Genomic DNA, 12,285 nt, shown 5'->3' with positions numbered 1-12,285 from the left:
CATACCTAGCACAAAGGATGACCGCTGTGGTGGTGGGAGAGCAACTATCACAGCCCCAGGAGTTCCTTGGGGTAATATCTTCAGGCCCAAGCATTTTTCATTTGTCTCATGAATGCTCCTCCTTAAGACCAGAAGCAGCAACTTCACAAGAAATGAAATAACCCCTGTCAACATGTAGCAAGGCCTAGACAACACCGTCTGATAAAAGACAAGTTTTGCACCACGTAAGTACCAGTCAGTGACCATCTCGAACATGAGAATCAAGACACATACCTCTGATACTCAATACATTACTATTCTCAAATTGTCCACCATCGATAGCCTGGGCTTTGCCACTGACTAGAAATTGAACTGGACCAGCCACATAAACATTGACTACAAAAGCAGGCCAGTGGCTAGAAACCTTGTGGCGAGTTACTCGCTTCCTGACATCACAAGGCCTTCCTGGCATCTACAAGTTATAAGTCAAGAATAACCTACACTTTCCTAGCAAGTCAAAGTAAACTTGTTATCAAAGTACGTACTGTATATGTTACCATATACCACCTTGAGGTTCATTGCAGGGATCCACAGGAAAAAAAAGAAAAATTATGCATTCAAGATTGACAAGCAGTCAGTGTGCAAAAGAAATGAACTGCGCAAATTAAAAAATACTGAGAACATAAACTGTAGAGTCCTTGAAAGTGGGTCTGTAGGTTGTGGAATGGCAAATACTAATTCTCAGAAAGCTTGGCTCCACCCAGATTGACGAAGCAGTCCATCTGATTGGCACCTCATCCTACACTCATTACCTACAGAATATCACTGGTGCACAGGGTCTTTGACACATGGACAAAAGACATTGCAATTACTGTTAACACTTGCCAAACCTACGGCCACCTGCAATGGACGAGAGCAGCTGGTGAATGGAGAGCAGCATCTGACTACAAAATGTCCTTTCTCGTTGCTGGGTCTAAATCATGGACCTGCCTCCCCAACAGTGCTGTGGGAATTACCTGCCCCAAGATGACTGCAGTGGTTTCACTGGAGAGGGTGCAAAGGTGATTCACCACATCATTACTAGGATGGAGGCTAGATACAAAATGACAGGGTAAATAATAGGAAGCTATCCCAACAGTGGAGGTATACCAAACTAAAGGGCACATATTTACATTAAGTGGTAAGAGGTTTGGAGAGGATGTGGAGCCAGAACCTTTTCACCAAGAGGGTGATTTGCATCTGGAAGACACACAATGTGAATGGACAATACAAACAGATACTTCACAACATTAAAGCACCTACATGAACAATTCAGTCACCAAGGCGTAGAAGACTACAAGCCAAGTGCTAGCAAATGGGATTATAATAGACAGGCAGTTAATGGACATAATGGGTCATCATTTTCACAGCCATAATTTTCCTCCAGGTCTTCTGGTTTCTGCCCATATTCCAAAGAAAATGGTGGGCATTTGACTACTGTAAATACTCCTAGTGCAGGTTAATGACAAAATGAATCAAAGGGAAGTTAATGGTTATGAGTGGGGGTGAATAAGTTGCAGGGGTGGAGATAAATAAGTACAACAACTGGGACCAATGAGGTTGCTCCCCAGGGAGATGGTATGGACACCAAATGCCAAATGGCCCCCTTCTGTACTATCATACATCACAAAGATATTGACAAGTAAAGGGATTAGTTTGGACTTTTACATTTGTAACAATCCTGTGAACATAGGTAATCAGGAAATCTTTATCCTGTGGTTCAATCTCAGAACACTTCCTTGGAATCTCAACCACTTGTGATCATAGACCACAATCATTCCCATCAAACAGCAATCGAGGGTAGTTAGTTAGAGGATGTACTTAACAGTTAATTAAGTAACAGTTCCCAGTAGTTTGCGGGCTTAATAATGTGGTATAGTCAGTCAGACACATTATACATAAACACAGGCATGCCCACAGCTTGACCTCCTGAATCGCAACAATCTTGTGATGAAAATGTAAAGTTCCAGGACTGAGACCCCAGTGACAATGAAGGAATGGTGATGGTTGCGACTTGTTGGGAAGTTGGGGACTGTGTTTCTAAGCAGCTGCTGCCATTGCCTTTATGAATATTAGCTATCATGGGTTTTGGAGATGCTGAGGAATCTTTGACAAGTTTTTGCAGTACAGTATGTAGATAGTATGCACAGATACTACACAGTGTTTGTGACCCTTTGGAATTGTTAGGGTGTATTAGAGGGCTGCACATACAGCAAATAACTTCAGCCACCAACCTTCAAATCTAAATATAGACTGTAGATTAAATTTAAAATGCAGCTTTGAACAATAGGTTCCTAAAAGCCATGAATCACAGTTATTGGGAAGAACAGACAATGCAGATTAAAATGCATTCAGCTGCTGTGGTGTGGGTGTGAAGTGGGAGGCGTAAAGTTTCTGTGTAGTTCCAAGGAAGCATTGTAAATATGAAATTGCCCTTTGATCTTTGGCATGTAAAATGTCACGTAGTGATGGCTTGAGCAGACCTCTTCCTCCGAAAGGGTCTCCATATGATGCCTGCTGTGCCTCATTTTGTCAGATAAAGACACTATTTCACATCCACCAGTGAAGTCTCTCTGGTGACTTTGTTCATGCGACAACAGGGATGATCAATTTTTGTGATAATGGGGTCTTTCCTGTGATTCATGAGATTGAACATCTGGAGACTTGATTTTTTTTTGTTGTTAATACTAGAGTTTCCAATACACGTGCACCAGTTAATGAGAGAACCTCATGCGAGATTATATTGAATGAACAAATGCTGCTTTTTCCTGTTGAAACCAAAATAGATATCATTTAACACCTGGTTACCTTTTAGCAAACTATTTAAAACAAGAGCTCAAATCAACCAACCGACTCTGCTTCTTTTTCACAGTGTTCTCAGAATTATCAACATCTTTCTCTCTCTCACTCATTGAATGCTATGTTCCAAATGATTCAAGTGCACTGTCTTTACATTACTGAATACATCACAGACACCATTATGTTTTGACAATGCAAGTGATCACAACTGTTAGCAGTTCTGTCCAGGTTGCCACTGTCAAACTCAGCAGGTCAGGCAGCATCTACAGAGGGGGATAAACAGTCGATGATTCAGCCTGAGACTTCATCAGAACTGGAAAGGAAGAGGAAGATTATATTCCATACCCTCCCCCGCCTTCTTATTGTGGCATCTTACCCCCTTTCTTTTTAGTCCTGATGAAGGATGTTGGCCGGAAACATTGACTGTTTAATTCCCCTCCATAGATGCTGCCTGAACTGCTGAGTTCCTCCAGCATTTTGTGTTTTTTGCTCTGGATTTTCAGCACCTTAAGAATGCCTTGTGTTTATGATCCACTGTGCTCCAATATTCATCTGTTCTCAAGGCCAGCAGTAAGGCACAACTTCCCAGCAGCTGCATGAGGTACTCAGCTGCCAAAACATACAGGGACAACATTTATTACAATGGTGAGGAATAGCTGCAAGAGGAAGCCAATTTCCATCACCTTGCAGCTAAATTATCATTCAGTTAAAACATTACATTTTATTAGCGGAAATGACCATAAATTGTTTCATTGTTTGTTGCGCTTTTATTAGCTTTCATAATTTTAGAGTTTTAAGTGTAATTTTTAATACCCAGGGAATCATAATGAATGCATGGTATGACCTGTTTTAGAGCAGGAAATGAGCAAGAGAGAAAATGTTGTCACAGGTATCCACTCGAGCACTGTTCCCTGGAATTACTTCTATAACAGAGATTTGGATTCTGAATAAATACTTTCATAGTAAATTAGCAATATGTGGATCTGATTCAACTTAACTTAGTGCCAGTGCTTTCACCTTTAAATCTCAAATAGGCTCGAAATCAAGCAACTAAAGGAACAGCCTTTGAAAGAGGTATTAGTTCAAAAGAAAATGTTCAGTATAACTCTGCCAGCTTCAAACTAAAGTTTGCAGGTCATGTTGGCGAGCAGTTTACACATGTAATTTGCACACTGTATTATGTTTCAGCACTTGAAGGGATTTGTTGAATCTGTCTGGAAAAACTCCTTTTGGAGAGATAAAAGTAAATGGATGGCTGTCAGAAGTGGCTGCCCAACTGTTCGCATCACTTGTGCTAAAAACTGCAGAAACCGTGGATGTGGCAGAAAAAGGAGTTGGAAGATAGCATAAGGGCCACTAGCATGTTTACTGGTAACAGGAAGATGAGGAGAAGAGGAAAAACAAAAATAATCACACTATTTTGGATAAAATCCAGTTGTGTATTTGTGGCAACACAAACAGGTGTGGTTTACACCCACAGACAAAAGAACGGAAGTCAAAGGCTAAATGTGGTTGATGTGACTGACCTTTCATATAAACTAACATTCTCAGCAATAAACCTAGATATTATCACCATGGCTTCCCGCACAAAATGTTCTATCACGTACAGATTTGTTGCAACACATACACACAAAGCAATTAAAATACTTGCCTATATCATTAGATTGTGAATTAAACACAGGTGGATTTTGTAGCTTGTTGCTCACATGAAGTCTGTTGGAGTGAGTAAGGTACAAGACAGCAAAGAAAATAATACGAATCTAACTTATCACTTGTAGGAAACGCTTAAATCCACCATCTAGTGCACTGAAGCAGTGAACAGGGAAATGAGTTCAGATAGAAAACATTCTACTGCCACTAAAAGTAAACCACCTGAAGTATTAACTGCTTTTCCCCACAGTTACCGGCTGACCTATGAGTATTACCTATATATTTTTAAATATTTTAAAGCTTTGTCACATATACATTAAAATATACAGTAAAATGCGTCTTTTGCATCAAATCAAATCAGCGAGGATTCTACTGGGCAGCCCACAAGTGTCGCCATGGTTCTGGCACCAACTCAGCATGCCCACAGCTCACCATCCCCAACCGTATGCGTTTGGAATGTGGTCGGGAGGAGAACGTACAAACTCCTAACAGAAAGCAGTGGGAATTGGCCCCCGATTGGTGGTACTGTAATAGCATTTACACTAACTACTACACTACCGTGCTGATTTTATTTCAGCATTTTTGACATCTACAACATTTTGCTTTTTGACTACATACTACACCACTTACCTAGCGTTACAAGGGAATGAATTTTTGTTTTTTTTTTTCAAAAATATGAACCAATAGTTAATATACAGTGTATTATCAGAAAAAAACATAAATTAATCCTTTTAAGTCAGGTTCAAAGATGGTTTATCACTCAGTGCTTCACTTCCTCTAAATTCAGAAAACCTTCTCAAGTCATCCACTGCTCGTGTAGACTGACACTCCTGTGCAGAACTGAGCAAGTGCTACAATTGTGACTCAGAGGCATGGTCTTTCTGCTCAAAAGGTGGTCAAAGATTATGCATTTCAAAACATGGGCAGGGTACTTTTGTCCCAATCTCCAACCTTTAACCCACATGCACGACAGGGTGGATCCCCATCACATAACCGTTTCTCTGAAAGATTGCTTTCCTCACCTACTATATAATAAAAAGTCATTGTACTTCCATGATATTTCTTTGCTCGTACAACAAATTAGGTCCTCCTGAGATTATAAGTGTCTCAATCATTGTCTGTTTGCTGCTATTTTCATTTTGGGCTGAGGTACATAGAACATGGAGCAGTGCACCACAGGAACAGCCCACCATGGGTGCCAATCAAAACTCATCCCCACCTGCCTGGATATGGTTCCTGGTCACTTTATTCCCCGCCAAATCAATATCTGTCCAAATGCCATTTAAATATTGGTACTGTATCCACTTCCACCCACCTTCCCCTGGCAAGTTGTTCACTCTAAAACCTTGCCTCACACTTTCTCCCTTTTACCTGAAACCAGTAACCAGTGCCCTCTAGTATTTGACATTTCCACCCTGGGGGGGTGGGGGGGGAATCTAATTATCTTCTCGTAATTATATACACTTCTACCAGGTTACCCCTTAGCCTCCAACTCCAGAGCAAACAAACCAAGTTTGATCGTCCCTGATAGCTAAAACTCTGCAATCACTTCCTCAGAAAAAAAAACCCATCAAATTTGAGAGACAGGACCTCTCCTGCACATTGGTGTCTGTTTATGTGCAGTGCTTCATAAAATTCTATTGCATTTTTTTCCTGCAAGTGCCTCCAAGAAAATGAATCTTAAGGTAACATACAACTTACAGTAACGCACACACACTTTGATAACAAATTTCCTTCGAACCATCGGGCAGGAGGTACAGAAGCCTGAAGTCCCAGGTTCAAGAATAGCTATTTCCCTTCAACCATTCAGTGTGTGAACCAATAAGCAGAACCCTGAATCGCTGCAGTTTAGCAACACTTTGCACTAAAATTGACGTATTTTTTGTTCAAATTGCATTTTCTTGTAAAAGTTATTTATGATTTATGTTTAATTTACATTTTGCTTGTGAATGCTACTTCTACGATGCTATGTGCCTTTGATGCTGTTGAAAGTCCAATAAACTCACTTCCTCTGAAGACTCTCCAGCTTATAGCTTCATGGGCTGCCCTTTAAAGAAACAACCATGGCCGTTCTCCAATGAGCTGCACCTGTGACTAAAGAGACATAGATATCTCCATCAAAGACCCAGTAGTCTCCTCCTTTGCTCCCTTGTGTTACCACATTATTGTGGTTTGAGTCATCTTAAAGATTTTGTTGAAAGGTCTTTGGCCTGAAATGTAACATGTTTCACTCTCTCTACTGATGCTGCCTGATCTGCTGAGTACTTCCATAATTTGTTAATATTTCATAATTACAGTAACAGAAGTTCTACCGTTGAGAGTAAATTTTAACTTTGTCTACTTTGTTGGCCATGCCCAACTTTAAGCCATAGGCAAGCATGACAGATTTACTTGCCTGAAGGATATTAGTCAAATACTGGGACAACTTTTCCCATCTACTGCATTTGTGAAGGAAATTCAGGAAAAACTTGAGGAACGTGGGAGGGTTTAACCTTAAAGAAAAGTTATATATCCTGACTGTCTTTCCAGGATACACAAAAATGCAAGCTAAGCAATTCCGGAACAATTCTGAGCACAGCAGAAGAGTTAGTTTAGAGCTCACAGGCAGTATTTACTAAATGTGCAATGAATTTTCAGATAAAATAATAGATGGAAAAAAACATGCATAGATTTGAAACCAATTTGATAGTCTGCATGAGAAATCGCCAGATCTTTCTGGTCAAATAACCACAGATGGGGTTGAATTCTTCATCCATAGTGTTATGCAAACATAGAAAACAATGGGTTATTTTTTCCTGGAAAAATCAGAGCTGCTCCAAACTAGAGGACTGTCAAGATGGTCATACTTATAACTTGGCATTCCATTTCCATTTAAATGGCACATAGAAAAATGTATGAAGTATTTTACAAAGTGTATGTATGATATCAGAAAAATCATTTTCTTTATATGCAGATTTCCCTTGCCATCCGAAGGTAGAGCGTTCCTATGAAACGGTTCGTAAGCCGAAATGTCGTAAAGCGAAGAAGCAATTACCATTTATTTATATGGGAAAATTTTGCGCGCATTCGCAGACCCAAAAATAACCTACCAAATCATGCCAAATAACACATAAAACCTAAAATAACAGTAACATATAGTAAAAGCATGAATGGTATGATAAATACACAGCCTACATAAAGTAGAAATACTTTTCCACAATCATTACTGCACTGTTCTCCGTAGCGAAAATCTCACGCAAGCACCGTTGGCAGAAAATCTCACACAAGCGCTGTTGGCAAAAACACGGCGCAAGCGCTCTCTAGTAACCTTTAAGTTATGAAGCTGCCAAATCATACCAAATAACACGTAAAAATACACAGCCGATATAAAGTAGAAATAATGTATGTACAGTGTAGTATCACTTACCGGAATTGGTTCAGCGCCAAGCACACTGATGATGATGAGTTAGGCTGAGTCATCGCAGATTGGGTGGTGCAGTGGCCCCCACCCTCCAGGCCGCCGAGCGATACATTGCCGCGAAACATGCAGGGGTGCAGCAGTAGCCGGGAAGCACCCAGCACATCTTTAAGAAAAAAGCCGAAATAAACATGCTAATTAATTAGGTGCTGCCCAACATGTAATTGTCGGCCCAGATCAGTGTCGATTTCTGACTGTGTCGTCTCTGATCTGGGCCGACAATTATGTGTCAGGTGGCACCTAATTAATTAGCATGTTTATTTCGGCTTTTTTCTTAAAGATGTGCTGTGTGCCTCCCGGCTACTGCTGCATTCTCCGCGAACTGGTACAGTATCTGTCCGCGGCCTGGGTGTTGGGGTGGTGGGACACTGGGGTGTCATCTCGTCATCTGTTTCCATTAGGTCATCTTCTCCTATGACTGCCCGCCTCGATGTCGAAAGTTGAGGTTCGTCGTCTGCTGTGGCTGACGTGGAAGGCTTGCTTGACTGCTGAGCCTCGCGCATCTTTCTCACACACAGTTCTTTGTAAGGACTCAAACCATCTTGCAAATATCCCCTAAACCTACGTACCCTTTCAAAATTAAAGTCGTACTTTATCATTGCAGCGAAAATCTCACGTAGTTGCTTCACTTTCACTACTGCATTCAGTTTCGATTGTTATCCTTTCCTCTTCCAATTGCATCAGCTCGTCATCTATCAGTTCTTGGTCATGAGATGCCAAAACCTCTTCAACATCATCTTCGTCAGCTTCCACAAGCCAAACTCACTTTGTCCTTACTTCGTTCACCACGATCGAAACGCTTAATTATGTCTAGTTTTACGCTAAGTGTAACACCCTTACGAGCTCTTTTAAAGCTTTTCCAATACCTTAGAACTCATCTTGCTAACGGCTGCTCACAGGCACATGTTAAAGCAATGCCAGCGAGAATGCAGTTCCGAATCCAGGGGAGAGCGGCTGCTCGGGGCGCGCGCTGCCCTTTATCGCGCGCTGATTTTTTCACACACTGGATTTTTTATCGCGCGCTTTTTTTTCATAACAGTGAAAACACCTTCTGAAAGCGAAAACAGGGTACTAATGTAGGTCTTTCGTAACAGTGAGGTTTCGTAAAGCGAACGTTCGAAAAGCGGGGGACACCTGTACAGCGTTTGCTAAAGCTAGAAGCTACATTGAGGACATACTACAGTTAATATTTCCTCACCCTAATCAGCAGTCTGAGTGTAATTTTACAGTAACATTACTCTAAGATTATTGTAATTGAAGATGTATTTATAGCAGAACTTCAACATTTACGGAAGCACTCATTTAGAAGTAGAAATAAAGTCTTGCTTTAAACTCAGGCTTTGAAAGTGACCCAATTTTGAAGATGCCCTAAGCTGGAGTTGTTCTCACATCACTGCCCACTCCTGAGGCCCTACAGTTTTAACTACAAGTCCAAATTTGCCCTCACTGGGTTCAATTCTCAGCTTTAGTGTTCAAGGTGAATGCTGTGTAGGTGGGAGAGGATCTCCAATGGTTATTCAAAAGAGAGCAAGAAAGAGTCGAAGTAGGGCACATCGTTCTTACTCCCCTTTTGAAAAGATCTTGGATGATCTGGTCCAGCTTCAAAGCCACTTTTCTGAAAGACTCAAAGTCCTCAAATCCTTTACACTCCAAAAATCCATTTCATTCTTAAATACTTTAAATGACACCATCTCCTCAGCTCTCTGGGGTAGATAATACCAACCATGTTCAGTGAAGTTACTCATCATCTCCTCTTTAAATGGGTGATTACTTAACCTGAAATTACATTACCTAGTTCTACATTCTGTTTTAGAGGAAGCACCCTCTCAGAATCAGTGTTGTCACACACTCTCAGAATCTTGCTCACTTCAACAATCTCATCGATCATTCTTCTAAACCCCAGTAAAGATCCAAGCCACTCAATTGTTCAAGGCAACTCATCTCAGATATCAACTCAATGAACTTTCTCTGTACTGCTTCCAATCAACGTATCCTCCTTAAATTCAACCAGAAGGTACACAGTATTCCAGTCCTGATCCTGCCAATGCTCTCTATAGTTGAGACAAAACTCCCCTACTTTTCACTCGATTCCACTAGCAATAAAAGCCAACATTCCATTTGCCTTCTTTCTTACTTGCTGTACAAGTTTGCCAACTTTGTTTCAAGTACAATTAAACTCTGATCTCCGTACAGCAACATTCCACCTGCAGACAATATTTGAGTAATGTACTGATTTTCTATTCTTCCTACTAAAAAAGTGGATAACTTCATTTCCCACAATTATACTCAATCAAACAAATCACGTAATCTTTCTAGGCCCACTCACCAACACTATGTCCTGTCACAATTAGCTTTCCCATCTATCAATAGGAGGGAGATTGGAAATCTGCTGAAGTGATACCTCTTACTCAATGTCAAAGAGCTGATTATTGACTTGAGGAGGAGGAAACCAGAGGATCAGAGGTGGAGAGGGTCAGCAACTGTACATTCCTAGGTGTTATTATTTCAGCGGACGTGCAGTGAGCCTAACACACAAGTACCATTACGAAAAAAGAATGGCAGCACCTCTACTTCCAAAGATTTGGCATGACATCTAAAACTCCAAAATACTTCTATAGATATGTAGTAGAGAGTACATTAACTGACTGCATCACAGCCTGGTATGGAAACACCAATGCCCTTAAACGGAAAATCCTACAAAAAAAAATAGTAGTAGATACAGCCCAGTCCATCATGGGTAAAGCCCTCCCCTCCATTGAGCACATTGAAATGAAGTGTTGTTGCAGGAAAGCAACATCCATCATCAGGGAACCTCATTGCTCAGGACACGCTTTCTTCACACAGCTGCCCTATGAGGTACAAGAGTGTCCAGAGTCATAACAGGTTCAGGAATGGTTATTACTCTCGACCATCAGGCTCTTCAACCAGTGGGAATAACTTCACTCGCTCCATCACTGAAATGTTCCCACAACCTATGGACTCATTTTCAGTGACTCTCATCTTATGTTCTTGCTATTTATTACTTATTTATTTATTATTATTATTTCTTTCTTTTTGTATTTGCACAGTTTGTCATCTTTTGCACACTGGTTGAAAGCCAAAGTTGGTGCAATTTTTCATCAATTCTATTATGGTTATTATTCTATTATGGATTTATTGAATATGTCTGCAAGAAAGTGAATATCATGGTTGTATATGCTGACATGTGTACTTTGATAATGAATTTACTTTGAACTTTGCACCAGTGGCAAGTTCAGCCAAAAAAACTTGGACCCTTCAGCAGCATCATTACAATTCGTTTTTAAACACATAAGCCCCAGCTGAATCCTACAGCTCACTGATTACCACATGCCCTCTTATTCCATTAAAGAAGTTAATCAAAATATAAAGCAACACATTATGCCTAACACCACAAGATAGCATCCTATAGGAGAACTTACAAAGTGGCAGCTTGTTTTGGAAATCCAAATACACTACATTTACAGATTCCCTTTACTCACATTATTCATTACATTTTTAAAAAACATTATAAAAAGAACCAATGTAATTCAGTGAAGCCAACATAGTCTTATGAATAGGGAATAAGGGATTATGATTTTCTAAATGTCCTCATACATTTAGCACTTTCACAGTGACTTATGTTAGACCAGTGGTCCCCAACCTCCGGGCCGCAGACCGATACGGGGCTGCAAAGAATGCAGCGGTAGCCAGAACGCACCCAGCACATCTTTAAGAAAAAAGCCGAAACAAACAAGCTAATTAATTAGGTGCCATTCGGCACTTAAATGTCGGCCCAGATCAGAGGCAATTGCCGATTGCGTGGCCTCTGATCTGGGCCGACATTTACGTGCCAGGCGACACCTAATCAATTAGCTTGTTTATTTTGGCTTTTTTCTTAAAGATGTGCTGGGTGCGTTCTGGCTACCGCTGCACTGCTGCATTCTTCACGGCCCCGTATCGGTCCGCGGCCCGGAGGTTGGGGACCACTGTGTTAGACTAACTGGTTTACGATTTCCTGCAGTCTTGTTCCCTCATTCCTTCAGAAATTTATACTTGTGGCTTGCCAATTTGTTAGGACATGCTACAATTTAGACAATATTGGAAGATAAGACCCTAGGTGGCACATTATCAGTTTCAGGTGCACTGCTAGCCTTTAGGGCCATGTGTATATTTTCTTCCCCACTGATGATGATCAGCTTAAGTTCTTCCCTTATTTGAGCTTTTAGTTTCTTTTGCATTAACTTCATTCATCAGTAATAATTCCCCAGTCATGTTTTCCATAATGCTTAATTCAGCTACTCTAGTCCATTCCACATAATCTTAGAAATACCTACTGTCAGTTTTGTTATTTTACTTTAAGT

At 40.7% G+C, this 12,285-nt stretch overlaps 1 protein-coding gene across 7 annotated transcripts in view; it reads right to left on the bottom strand.

The window, feature by feature from the left end:
- The window catches only part of lhfpl2b (LHFPL tetraspan subfamily member 2b), a 204,328-nt gene that overhangs the window by 126,122 nt on the left and 65,921 nt on the right, over positions 1-12,285 (bottom strand). The gene's annotated exons all lie outside the window — the stretch shown is intronic.

The sequence above is a fragment of the Mobula birostris genome, chromosome 5, assembly GCF_030028105.1.
Source record: "Mobula birostris isolate sMobBir1 chromosome 5, sMobBir1.hap1, whole genome shotgun sequence".
In the NCBI taxonomy this organism is placed as follows: domain Eukaryota; kingdom Metazoa; phylum Chordata; class Chondrichthyes; order Myliobatiformes; family Myliobatidae; genus Mobula; species Mobula birostris.
This window is presented reverse-complemented; position numbering and strand designations above follow the sequence as displayed.